The sequence below is a fragment of the Eschrichtius robustus genome, chromosome 14 (genome assembly GCF_028021215.1).
Source record: "Eschrichtius robustus isolate mEscRob2 chromosome 14, mEscRob2.pri, whole genome shotgun sequence".
Taxonomy (NCBI): Eukaryota; Metazoa; Chordata; class Mammalia; order Artiodactyla; family Eschrichtiidae; genus Eschrichtius; species Eschrichtius robustus.
Window position 1 is genome coordinate 89122147 of NC_090837.1, and position 13356 is coordinate 89135502.

The window sequence follows — 13356 nt, forward strand, 5'->3', positions numbered from 1 at the left end:
GGGAGACGCAAAGAGGGAGGAGATATGGGGATATATGTATATGTATAGCTGATTCACTTTGTTATACAGCAGAAACTAACACACCATTGTAAAGCAATTATACTCCAATAAAGATGTTTAAAAAAAAAGTTAACCTAAATTAACAAATCATGTATAATTTTCCAATTTTTACAATTTAAAAGTCACCTTTATTCATAATTAAGTAATAGGTAAAAGGACTAATGAAATAACATTTTACTCGATTACTTAGTATCCAATGGCAGAGTGAGTTGCTCTGTCTTATCTGTCGGTCCTTCTGCACTGAATTAGGGCAGCACATTTGTAAGTAAATCTCAGTTTATAGACTTATATGGTAACTTCAGTTTTTTTCATTCTGCTTTCTTGAATCAGTCATGTTAACCTGTATTGATTTATAATCTGGAAGAAATTAGATCAGGCCACATAGAAGCGAGGCTGTTGGTCAGAAAACAAACTGACAAAAGAATTGAAAATGTGAGCCACAACACTATTATTTAAAACAGCAGTGCCCTCTACCACTAGCTGTTTATAACTGTGAAACCCGCAAGGCTATAGAAGCTGAGTCTCTTAAGAAAGCTCATTGCATTTTTTACTTTGAAAAGAGACTCTATTATAGAATTGAGCCTGATGTACGAGGTGGTAAACACATATTTGGCCAAGGAAAAATATTTACAGTGAAATAGTACCTGTCAGGATTCAGTATTTAATGAACACTTTGAAATTAAGATGTATTTAAAGTTTTCAGTTAAAAATTTAACAAACACATCATCTAAAACAACTTCAGCTTTGTGTTAGTTTTTTCTTTAATTTTTAAACCAATTTTTTTTCACTTTTTTTTAATTGAGGTATAATTGACCTATAACATTATATTAGTTTCAGGTGTACAAATAATGATTTGCTATTTGTATACATGGTGAAATGATCACCACAATAAGTCTAGTTGACATCTGTCATCATACATAGTTACAAAATTTGTTTTTCTGGCATGAGAACTTTTAAGATTTACTCTTTTTTTTCCCCCATGTTTCTCACTTCTCTTTGATCAGGTCTTTATTCAAAATTAGCTGTCCAAAATGACTTGACCTTTACCGAATAAACAAATTTAAGTTTATGCAGCAGCCTTCTTTTCCTCTGTGGTGGGTTTCTTTTCTGCGGGCTTCTTTTTAGCGGTCTTCTTTTCAGCTGCTGGTTTCTTGGTCACTGGAGACTTTTTTCCCACCAAAGCCTTCTTTGGCTTCTTCAGCTTCTTAATGCAAACAGCCTTCTTTCCTTTCTTCCCCACCGCAGGCTTCTTGCCTGGAATCCCCTTCTCATCTGATTTGGCTTCTAGCGCTGCTGCTGCCCTATCCATCCGGATTTTGTGGTTCTTGGCCTGGCAGAGAATGGTGTTCCGGCGCATGGTCTTTGCATATGGGTTTAGCTTCTATATGAGTCTCAGGTTTTTCAGTGGATTCTTCTTCAGGACTCTGCAATGAATCTTCTTGCGTGGTGATCGGAGGGCTCTTTGGATCTCTGGGCTTTTCAAGATTCTGCTAAGGTCTGTATTGAGCATCTTGTGCATGGGGAGGTTGTAGTTAATCTTGAGGGGAGCAGCTTTATGCCAAGTGCCATACAGCTCCTCTAACTTGCGGAAAGCACTTTCAGTCCAAATGCAGAAACGTCCCACATGCCCCCCAGGAGCAAGTTTCAAAATGTTCAGTTTGCTTATATTAAGCAGAGTAATTCCAGGGATGTTTCTGAAGGCCTTGATGATACCGCTGTCCTCATTATAGTTGATGCAGGGTCCCCCGCGCTGGATACAGCAACGGTTTCTCACTTTGCCTTTGCCAGCTCTCATTCGCTGCGAGCCGTAGACCTTTTTGATATCATTCCTGGCCTTAAGGTTCTTCCGAAGCAAAACAGCCTCCTTGGTCTTCTTGTAGTCTTCAACTTTATCTTCAACCACCAAAGGAAGTTCAGGAACTTCCTCTATACGATGACCTTTAGACATGACCAGCGCTGGTAAAGCCGAGGCAGCCAATGCAGAGCAGATGACATGTCGCTTCTGCATTGTATTCAGTCTGCGGTGCCAACGTCGCCAGGTCTTGGTTGGCACAAATATGCGGCCCCCATGACACATATTTCCCAAAGCACCCTGGCCAGAAGGGTGAGTGCCGCCACCTCGAACCCTGGGAATTTGAGCCACAGGCCTGCCAGTACCCCAAGACTCAGCACTGGTTTGATGACCTGCTAATTCACTGACAGCATAGGGCTGTCTGTTGTTTTTGCACAAGTTGGTGTGGACAAAGTTCACAATATCTGGTCAAATGAGAGCCTTGAACACAGCAGGCAAAGTGACATTTTTGCCAGATGACTCCCCCTTTTCAGAGTACACTGATATCAGTGGACGAGCACACGCCATGGCGAGAGAGGAGAAGGCCACGCTCCCCTCAACCCGGCGGCTCCCACAGGAAACGCAAAATCTACTCTTCTAACAGCTTCCAAATATTCAATTCGGTGTTATTAACTATAGTCACTATGCTTTACATTATATCTCCATAATTTTTTAAACCAATTTTAAAAATATAATCTAATGTGCATCTAAATCGTAATTTAGGCTGATTTTTAAAAATGCCTTTATCTTAATATTCTTTGATATTATTTTTAGTATTGCTTATTACTCTGTTTATCCTTACAATTTTCTATACAGCATTTGGGTTGTATATTATTGAACAAAAATGAGCAGTTATAATCTGAAATTAGCAATCATTCTAACCCAATGGAAAACATTGATGAACTTTTGCTTAAGAATAAATATTAGTTTTATAATAAAAATATCAATATAATTTTGATAATTAGATCTTTTTGGATAACATTATTAACATTTAGATTATGAGATTACAGTCGGCCCTTGAACAACACAATTTTGACCTGTGAGGGTCCACCTATACACAGATTTTTTTCAGTAGCAAATACTACAGTACTACATGATTCGAGGTTGGTTGAATCCCTGGATGCCAAACCACAGACAAGGAGGAACCGCTTATTCAGAGGGCTGGCTATGAGTTATATGCAGACTTTTGACTGCACGGAGGGTCAGCACCTCAACTGCTGCATTGTTCAAGGGTCAACAGCAGTATTCCATTTCTTTCTTTTTTTTATAAGCCTGTTTTTTTTGTTTGGTCTTTCTGTTTGTTTTTGATTTGGATTTCTCATATGCAAGAGATCTTGTGGTATTTGTCTTTGTCTGACTTGTTTCACTTAGGATAATGCCCTTTAGTCTACCCATGTTGTCATAAATGACAAGATTTTATTCTTTTCTATGGCTGAATAATATTCCATTGTGCACACATACCACAATTTCTTTATCCATTCATTCACTGATGAACACTTAGGTTGTTTCCATGTGCTGACTATTGTAAATAATGCTGCAATGGACATGGAGGTGCATATATCCTTTCAAGTTAGTGTTTTTGCTTTCTTCAGATAAATACTAAGAAATGGAATAGCTGGCTCATACGGTAGTTCTATTTTTAATTTTCTGAGGAACCTCCATACTGTTTTTCATAGTGACTGCACCAATTTACATTTCCATCAACAGTGCACAATGGCTCCCTTTTCTCCATATCCTCACCAACACTTGTTATTTCCTTTCTTTTTGATAATAGCCATTCCAATAGGCGTGAGGTGATATCTCACATAAGACCTGAAACCATAAAACTCCTATATGAAAATATAGGTGGTCAGCTCCTGACATAGGTCTTGGCAATGATTTTCTAAATCCAACATCAAAAACAAGAGCAACAAAGGCAAAAATCGACATGTGGGATGACATCAAACCACTTTCCTTTCCTCTGCACAGCAAAGGAAACCATTAACAAAATGAAAAGGCAACCTACTGAATGGGAGACAATATTTTCAAATCATATATCTGATAAGGAGGGGCTAATATCCAAAATACATAAAGAACTCATACAACTCAATAGCAAAACAAATACAAACAATTCAAATAAAAATTGGCAGAAGGTCTAAATAGGTATTTTTCCCGAAGAAGACATACAGATGGCTAACAGGTACACGAAAAGGTGCTCAACATCATTAATCATCAGGGAAATACAAATCAAATCCATTTATTTCTAAGGAGAGTGATACTAGCAATTTTGAAGACTTCTTCAGATTCAAATATGCTAAAGTATGAATGTCTCATGTGTTTTCATCTTGTTACATTACAAATTTATAACTTATTCTTTTAAGATTAATTAGAAACAGTAAGGGCTAGTCTTTTGAGTCCAGTTTTAGTGGTTTCATTGAAATATACACTGAGAAAAGAAGATATTCTATTGAGGTTCTTTTAAAAGCTATAGTCACTAAATCCTTTATATTTTTTATGACACTAAAATTCTATATCAAATGAAGCTATATGCAGGTTTTTTTTTTTAATAAATTTATTTTTTATTTATTTATTTATGGCTGCATTGGGTGTTCATCGCTGTGTGCAGGCTTTCTCTAGTTGCAGAGAGTGGGGGCTACTCTTCATTGCGGTGGCTTCTCTTGTTGAGGAGCACGGGCTCTAGAGCGCAGGCTCAGTAGTTGTGGCACATGGGCTCAGTAGTTGTGGCACAGGGGCTTAGCTGCTCCACAGCATGTGGGATCTTCCCAGACCAGGGCTCGAACCCATGTCCCCTGCATTGGCAGGTGGACTCCCAACCACTGCACCACCAGGGAAGTCCCCTATGTGCAGTTTTTATTGCATATTTAGCAGTAGCTAAAAGAAAAAAGTTAAATTGCTTAAAAGCAATAATTTACCCAAGACCCTGTGAATTTTAAAAGAGGAACACTAAAAAAAAAAAAAAAAAAAAGAACAGTATTCAAAAGACGTGGCAGCATATTATACAAAGTAAATACAGTTACTAAAATGATTTAGCATGCCACAATAAGTTCCATTTGAATTTTGAAAATATATTCTTCTGGTTGTCCAGTTGTACAAAGAAGCTGAAATCAATGCTGAATTTTACATCTCCATCCTCCCAATGCCCAATTTATCCAGTGGAACAATATGGCACTTTTTAAAAGTGCATCAGTACTCCTAATCCACCAGGGTTTAATACATCATTTGTGCTGTGCAATGCATAATTCCCTAGTGTTGTAAGAAGTTAATGCTGTTACAAAAAAAGTCCCCAACAGTCATGGGATGAATTTATGTATGGGTATTCTCTGCTTTCCAAAAGTTCGCTATACACCACTTCACTTTCACAAAAGACCTACATTAGTACATTAGTACCTGTTTTCGATAATCAAAAGAAATCCGAAGAGGATTTTTGTTTTTACAAAAAAATGGTGAAAAGCGAAAACAGCATTCAGCGTTCGTCTTGTAGCAGCTGATGTCGAGGCAACATGCACCCCAGACCGTGAGAGTGGCACCTCCAGTCTCCTTCCCAGGGAACTACACTTAGCATCTTAGCATCAAGCCGCCATAGCTTCGAACTGCATCTGTGAGCATCTATGCTGTATCTTGATCTATTTTGTGCCTCCTAGCAAGATGTGTCCTTAGGTAATTGCTTCTTTGCTTTATGCCATTTTGGCTTCTAAAAGGCTTCATAGAAACGGTCTACTTTCGGAAAGCGGGGAAACCTGTACTTGGAAAATCAAGGTGAATAAGATTTTAGTTATATCATTTTATTGAGCTATGGTTTTTTGGGTTTAATAAGTACAAGACCTAGAAAATAGGGGTTAGTTTTTTATGGTATCTCATCTAATGTTAAAAACCATGTGGAGGACTGGATGTGTGTCACATTTCATGCTGTGCCCCCTGGGAGGATGGGGCCCAATTTAGTTTCAGTGGAGTCAGTTGAAACTTTCTGTGGAAAACCTTCAACCTAGTTAAATGATTAACTCTCAAGTAAAAAATAAATAAATAAATACATAAAATAAATGTATATGTATATATCTGAAACATTCTCTGATTAGAAGCCATGTGAGTCTCAGTAATAGTGTTAAGTACAAATTAAACTAAAAAAATCTGTTTCTTCCTTTTCCTCTGTTGGCCCCCTAGTCCCTACCCTAACCCCCCATTTGCATTTTAAGGCCCTTCTTCCCTAGCAAAGGTCCCACAAACAAGAATTAGTCTGGTGTATTAATTGGTGAAATTAGTCAGGCTCTTTTTCAGTAAACCAGAACATGTTCTCATCCATTCATATCTCCCTATTTTTCAAATTAGTTGCCTTGGAAATTTAAAGCACCTAATATACTCCGCAAAGATAATCATAATCTCCACACTTCCATCGTGGTTATCAGTGACCAAGATGGGCTTAACGGTTCCTTTATCTTAACCAACTTTCGACAGGTTTCTTCCTGAGGATAGGCCGCTGACCTCCCTGAGAAAATTTCATTTAGAACACTTGTGATTGTAAATTCTTTCTCTGCCCCTTTGAGATGGAAATCTTCTCCAACCCAGAAACGTTTTGTTCAAAGACCTGGGAGTTACCCCTTTGAAATGTATTCATCTAAGATAATGCGCCTCCTTCCCAGTCTCCGTGGGGGGGGGCAGCAGCCCAAGTTTGTTAATACGTGACAATTAACAAGCAAAGGTGACCTACTCACGTTGACCAAACTCCCCGCTGAGGTCCTCTAGAGCTTTTCCATAAACTAACTCCGCAATTAGGCAATTAAAAGTCCTTCCTCCTCTCCAGCCGAGTTGAATTCAATCTCTCTTCTACTACAGGAGTCTTGAGCAGGAGACTTGCTCAAGACTATTGCAATAGTCTTGAATACAGTCTTCCTTGACACTTTTAACAAGTGTTCAGTGCAATTTTGCTTTGCGTCAATTATTTAGTTTTTCTCTCTCTCCTGTTTCTGTGCCATTTACACATACATCAATCCCTTGTCTTTTCGTTGATCTCAATATTTCTGAAAAAACTTTAATAAGAACCATGATTTGTAGGTTGCCTCTCTTGAAACCAAAATAAATGAATGAATAAAAAATAAATTAAATAAAATAAAGGGAAAGGAGAAATGAGGCAGGTTCCCAGTATGATTTTTGCAAAGGATACAGTATATAAATAAGCTCATTAAGTCATGAGTACTAATTTAATACTCTCATAGTCTAAAGGAGAGGTTACAAATTGTATGATAGTAGGCCCTAGATATTCATTCCAGCGAGACAGAGGAATCAACTGAGAAAATAGAATAACAACAGCCTTCATTTAGAGATAACTTATAAAAGATATACCTCAAACTTATTTTTATTCGTTCTTCAAGCTGTTTTGAGCATGTAATATATTGATTTCTGCCAAATAGTTAAAGTAGTAAATGGCTTCCGATGAAATATTTTGAGTTTCTGATTTCCAGGAAACTTGCACTTTATTTTTCTCAGCTTTATGTCAACAAAACTGATAACCTTATAGACCACCCAAATTGTATATAGAACTTTAACAAAAGTGGTTTTCCTTTTCTTTTTTTTACATTTTTCCCATATAATAAAATACATTTACTAGCGTAGTTTAATGTTATATCATTTTATTAATAAAGTCCCTTGTGTTTTTTTATACATTTCCATCTCTCTTTTATTATTCTGAGACAAAAGTGACTAAGGTTAATTCTGGGCTTAATACTCATTGTTAAATAAATAGTGAACAATTAATAAACAAGATTGATTATAGTTGGGGTGTGTGTGTGTGTGTGTGTGTGTATGTGCTGACCCAAACCAGCATGTTTTTAGCTGGCTTTTTTTTTCCTTTCACAGAACACTGGCTTCCATTCAAGGTTCCACTCATCACTAGTTGAATAAATTTAGACATGTCACTTAAGCCCACTCAGACCTGTTTCCTCACAGTAAAATAAAGAGGCTGAAATACACATACTCTAAATTCCCTCAAGTTCTAAAATAACATAACGTGGGGATTATCACTATGGTGAATGTTCGTGTATCAGGGCAAGCGAGAGTTCTGAAGTGAGGCAGAAACTTGGTTCAGTGGCTGCTTTGCTTCTAATATTTCAGCATGAAATACGATGTTTACTATAGATATTTTAATTGTAGAATTTTTACTACAGATTTTTTTAATCAGGTTAAAGATGTTTGTTTCTATTCCATACTTCTACGAGTATTTATCATGGATAGAGTCCAGTTTTCTTAAATGCATTTTTGCATTGATTAAGATAATATTCTGTTAATGTAGCAAAATATATATTTCCTAATGTCAAATAATTGTTACATATTTTAACTGGGATAAATCCTATATGATTAGGTTATACAAACGTGATTTGCTGGCTTAACGTTTGTTAATATTCTAATATTTACAGTTTTTATACTTACATTTTTCTTGACTTTGGAATATAATTTTTCTTTTTCCTACTGTCTTTGGTATAAAAGTTATACAAGATTCATAAGGCAAGTTGCAGATACTTGTGTGTATTCATAATCATTGGATAAATGCTTGCAAGATGATGATTATATGTTATTTTAAGGTCCAAACCACCTGTTTGGCTTGTCAGTAGAATTTAAGTGATTTATCTTACTTATCCAATTTTTTCAATGGTTATAAATATATTCTAGTTTTTTATTAAATTCGGACTCAGTTTGCATAAGCTATAGTATCACCTTTGGAAACCTATTGCCCTAAACTTTTTTAAAATTAAAGTATAGTTGACTTATTATATTACCTTCAGGTATACAACACTGTGATTTGATATTTTTTAAAGATTATACTCAATATAAAGTTATTATAAAATATTGGCTATATTTCCTGTGCTGTACATTACATCCTTGTATCTTATTTATTTTATACCTAGTAGTTTGTACCTCTTAATCCACTTCCCCTATCTTGCCGTTCCCCACCAGACTTGACCACTCTGGTACCACTCGTTTGTTTTCTGTATCTGTGAGTCTGTTTCCTCCTGTTATATTTGTTCATTTGTTTTATTTTTTAGATTCCACATAAAAATGAAAAGATACAGTATTTGTCTTTCTCTATCTGATGTATTTCATTAAGCATAAAACCCTTCAGGTCCATCCATGTTGTTGCAAATGGCAAAATTTCATTCTTTTTTATGGCTGAATAGTATTCCACTGTATGTATGTATGTATGTATGTATGTATGTATGTATATATACCACATCTTCTTTATCCATTCATCTGTTGATGGGCAGTTAGGTTTCTTCCATATCTCGGCTATGTAGAGATCTCATTATTACCATAAGGATTAAAATAATTCAGAGGTAGTCACAATTTTTACCACATTTCCATTTAATTGTCAGTATTTGTAAGTGCAGAAAATGGAGGAATGAGAGAGAACAGCAGTGGATTTTCTAAGCTTAATTCACTGGTGACTCCAGCTGAAGCTGTTGCTCTAGATGCCGTCTGTTCTTACCAAAGTTAATAAACAGGCTTTGGCATCTGGTATACAGCCAGTGATTTGGTGAATGTTCGTTTGCCCCTCTTGACAAGTATTGAAAACACACTAGAAGTTGTTTGAGGTTTATACCTGGCAAGCCCAGCAGTACACCTCCATTCACTGTGCTGTCACAGGCTTGCATCGATCTGTGACTCTGTCCACAGTTTAGTCCAAAAGAAACTGAATTGTTCCCATCACTAAAATAACATGAAGCCAAATCATTCTATTTATTGCTAGATCCTAGAGAACAGAAAATATCATAGGATTAGAGGAGACAAATGAATCCCATGAAAATATTGGGCCTATATTTTCATCTCATGAAAATATAGTTTCTGTGCAAAGAAGAGGGCTACAATAGTCTGGAATAATCTGGATATTATTTTTACATCATAGAGAAAGATGTTGTACTATATGCCACTACCACTTTAAAAGGCACACATCTCTTGTTAGACATTTTTGGATTTTAGAAGAAACAAACCCTAAAATTAAGGATATTACACATGATATTTACGTGTGGAATAAAACGCCATGCTTTAATTTGAACACAGAACAAGAAAAAAGCAAAAGTTCCCATCTGATTCACACTAGAATGTCAGCAGCTTTAACATTTGGGCCTTATCATTGAGTCGATAGGATTGGTTGCTGTGTGGGTCCATGGACAGGGTATTGTATGCACATTTGGTCAGGCACTTATATCTGAACCCTATCTGAACTGCATGCAGGGTTTTGGCACAAAACCATGCCTTCTTCTCCAAAGAACTACTGTACTTTTGAGAAACATTCTTTGCTTTTCTACTGAGTCACACAAGGGATTAAATGCCAAATCCTGAAACTCTAGGTGTCTTTGCAAGCAAACCTGCTCAGCATCACCTGCTTCTCATTTGCTCTACTTAGAAACAAATTTGCCTGTGCTGAGAAGCACTCCATGGTCCTTTAGAAATGGTCTAAACGGCATCAATGATAAGTCAGTCTTAAAGCCAAACAAAGTTGTAGTAGAACTCTCAGCTTGCCTCCTTCTGCCACAATGCTGGATGACCACTGCTTCTACAATCAATCTTGGAATGTCCAGGGGACTTCCCTGTGACCTGTTTACTGAAGTGGGGAATATGTGAACCTGGTTTAGAGATCTGTCTCATACCAGCTTCAAGATGACAGTAACAGAATGATTCCCCTGCTCAGGATCAGCCTTGATTCGCACATTTAGTTACTCACTTTGCCTGGAAAGGGAGATGACCTGAGCGTGAAATGCTGGATGTTCAGGCACTTGGAGCAAGATTAGGTTCCAATAACAAGGGATTGGGGGAAAGAGGAATGTAGACGCACTCAGAAACGTGCTATTATGTGTGTCCAGTGTGGATGCCCTCCAAAGGTCCCTGGATACAGAGGAAGCACTTGATAATCAGCCAAACAATGTGACCCAACCTATGGATGTTGGTTTCCTCCTCCACAAGCCCATGTAGGGAGTGAAAGTTCAAACTTCAAACCTAACAGAGCCAGGACTGTGGTTATCAGTGTCTCAAGGGAAGGTTACTGTATTCTACTGCTTTTGAACATTGACACATGGCTTAGTCAAGCGTTCTTACTTTGCCCCTGGTAGACAGATGTGTGAGTCTTTTCTATGTAGGGTTTATAGCCCTTTCAGGAACCCAGCTTTTTGCAGAGGTTTCAATTTTAACTCCCCATCTTGCAACCTAGAGCCCTCATTCTTTTCTGTTTCCCTGCTTGGGTTTTAAAACCCACTAATCACTTCTGCATTACCTGCCCTTCTCCACCAAAACAGGATTACCTGCCTCTTTCATCAACTTGAGAACCCACCATTCTTGCTCTCACTGACCTCTGCATTGCTGATACCTGCCACTTCCCTTCCTTTCTGGCAAGCATAGCCATGCATTAAAATATCTTTTATCAAATTAATATTTAGTTAGCATTTGTAGGTGTTTTACAGAATTGTTTGAATGTTGCCCTGTTCAGCTGTGAGATGACTCATGTCTTTCCAATATAGCAGACCTTTTTTAACACTCATTTATATTTTATTTTTATTACTAAAGTTCGCCTGTGGAATGTACATAGCTACATAGTGATGATGTGTCTAGATTTAAGGTATAGTACATATAATCATGGTGATTTTAATGCAGAATTTAATGTGACTTAATAATAAATTTTAAATTGCCAATTTAAATGTATTTGCAAATCAGGAGTCTATTGTCAAATCTTATGACTCTATTCAAACACAAAATAAAACATGATTACTTAGTTATAGCATATTTTCCTAAAAATAAAATTGTAGGTACTGATATTTATCTAGAATTGGAAAAGTATTGGTCAGTGCATCTAATCTTGAATAACATAGTTATTCTGGCATATTGCTATTATAAATTATTCCTTATAATTTCTTATAGGAAACATGCAGCTTTATAGACTACACTATAACTGCTGTGTAATATTTGTACTACTCAAGTATATAAAATAGATGTAAACACACACATATTAGAAAGACTAAATGAAGGTCCCTTAGAGATTTTTTTCTTAAAATGATGTATCCTGGAATTATCTTGAAAACAAGATTCTTAGCACATTAACCATGATCGGGCAGTTTAAAGAAGAACTGATAGTAAAGGGCAAATAAAGTGCCTTTCTTTTCTAACTAAATATTAAGTTAGCTCAACTTCAACGTTGCTTGAGTTGCAACATGCATTATAGAATACAGAGCTAATTGCTTTAGTGTTTCAACCCTCCAAGCAGTGCAGATGTTATGCAAATGTTTTAGTGCTCATTTTCAGAAAGTAAACAATTGTGGTAAATTTTGCAAGGGTATTTTCTTTTTTTGCATTAGCACTAAACTTTCCAAAATTGTTGCCAGCTACAATGTTAGTGCTCAAATAAATTGAAATTTTTGTGGAGTAAAAACCTGTCAGATGTGGACGTATAATGGATTTTTTTCTAATTGTGAAACACCATTACATTAGAAAGCAACATGGAGTTAAATAGAACTATTAGTATTATGTAAGCTTCCTAATTTGATGAAACATGTTATTGGTATCCACAGACAACAAGAATTTGTCAGGTATATCTTTAATAAGTATAAAATACAAACAGGTTTATTTCTTCACGTGAAAATTATCCTTAGAGAGCATTCAAGATTTTTCATAATCCTGTATTTATTTTGTGTCGACGACAAAGATGAATTTAGAAAAAAATTCCATTACTAATAAATTCTTATAAAGATGATTTTGGAATTCAATAGCAAACTAATTTGTAATCATTTCTAAGTATATCATCCAAGTGGCTTAGAAATCTGAATCTTAACAATTTATTAAAATTCCTACAGGAAGGTGGTGTGTAAATATTTCTTGATTATGTGAATTTGAGAGACAGGGTGTTGTTTCCTATTGCTGCTGTAACAAATTACCACAAACTTTAAGGCTTAAATTCATTATTTTAGGGTTCTGCAGTTCAAAAGTTCTCAATTCAAGGTGTCAGTAGGTCAGTGTTCCTTTTGGAGGCTGCAGGAGAAACTGTTTCCTTGTCTTTTCCAGTTTCTAGAGGCCATCTGCATTCCTTGGCTCCTAGCCCATTCCTCCATCTTCAAAGCCAACAGTATAAATCTTCAAATCTCTCTCTCCTTTCTGTCTTTTGCTTCCATTGCCATGTCTCCTTTTCTGCCTTACCTATTTCCTTAAAAGGGTCTTTGTGATTACATTGGGCCCATCCAGATAATCCAGGATAATCTACCCAGCTCAAGAGACGTATTCATGGCTGCAACGTCTCTTTTGCCATGTGCAGTGGGTTAAACAGTAGCCGCCAAAAGATTTGTCTACCTGGAACTTCAGAATGTGACTTTATTTGGAATGAGGATCTTTGTAGATGTAATTAAAGATCCCAAAATGAGATCATTGTGGATTAGGGTGGCCTCTAATTCCAATGAGGAGTATCCTTATAAATAACAGAAACATATCAGACACAGAGAGTA

The 13356-nt window shown here is 36.5% G+C and overlaps 1 pseudogene; it reads right to left on the reverse strand.

The window, feature by feature from the left end:
- Positions 1 to 1057: 1057 nt before the first annotated feature.
- Positions 1058 to 2454, reverse strand: LOC137776632 (large ribosomal subunit protein uL4 pseudogene; annotated as a pseudogene).
- Between the last annotated feature and the right edge of the window lie 10902 nt (positions 2455 to 13356).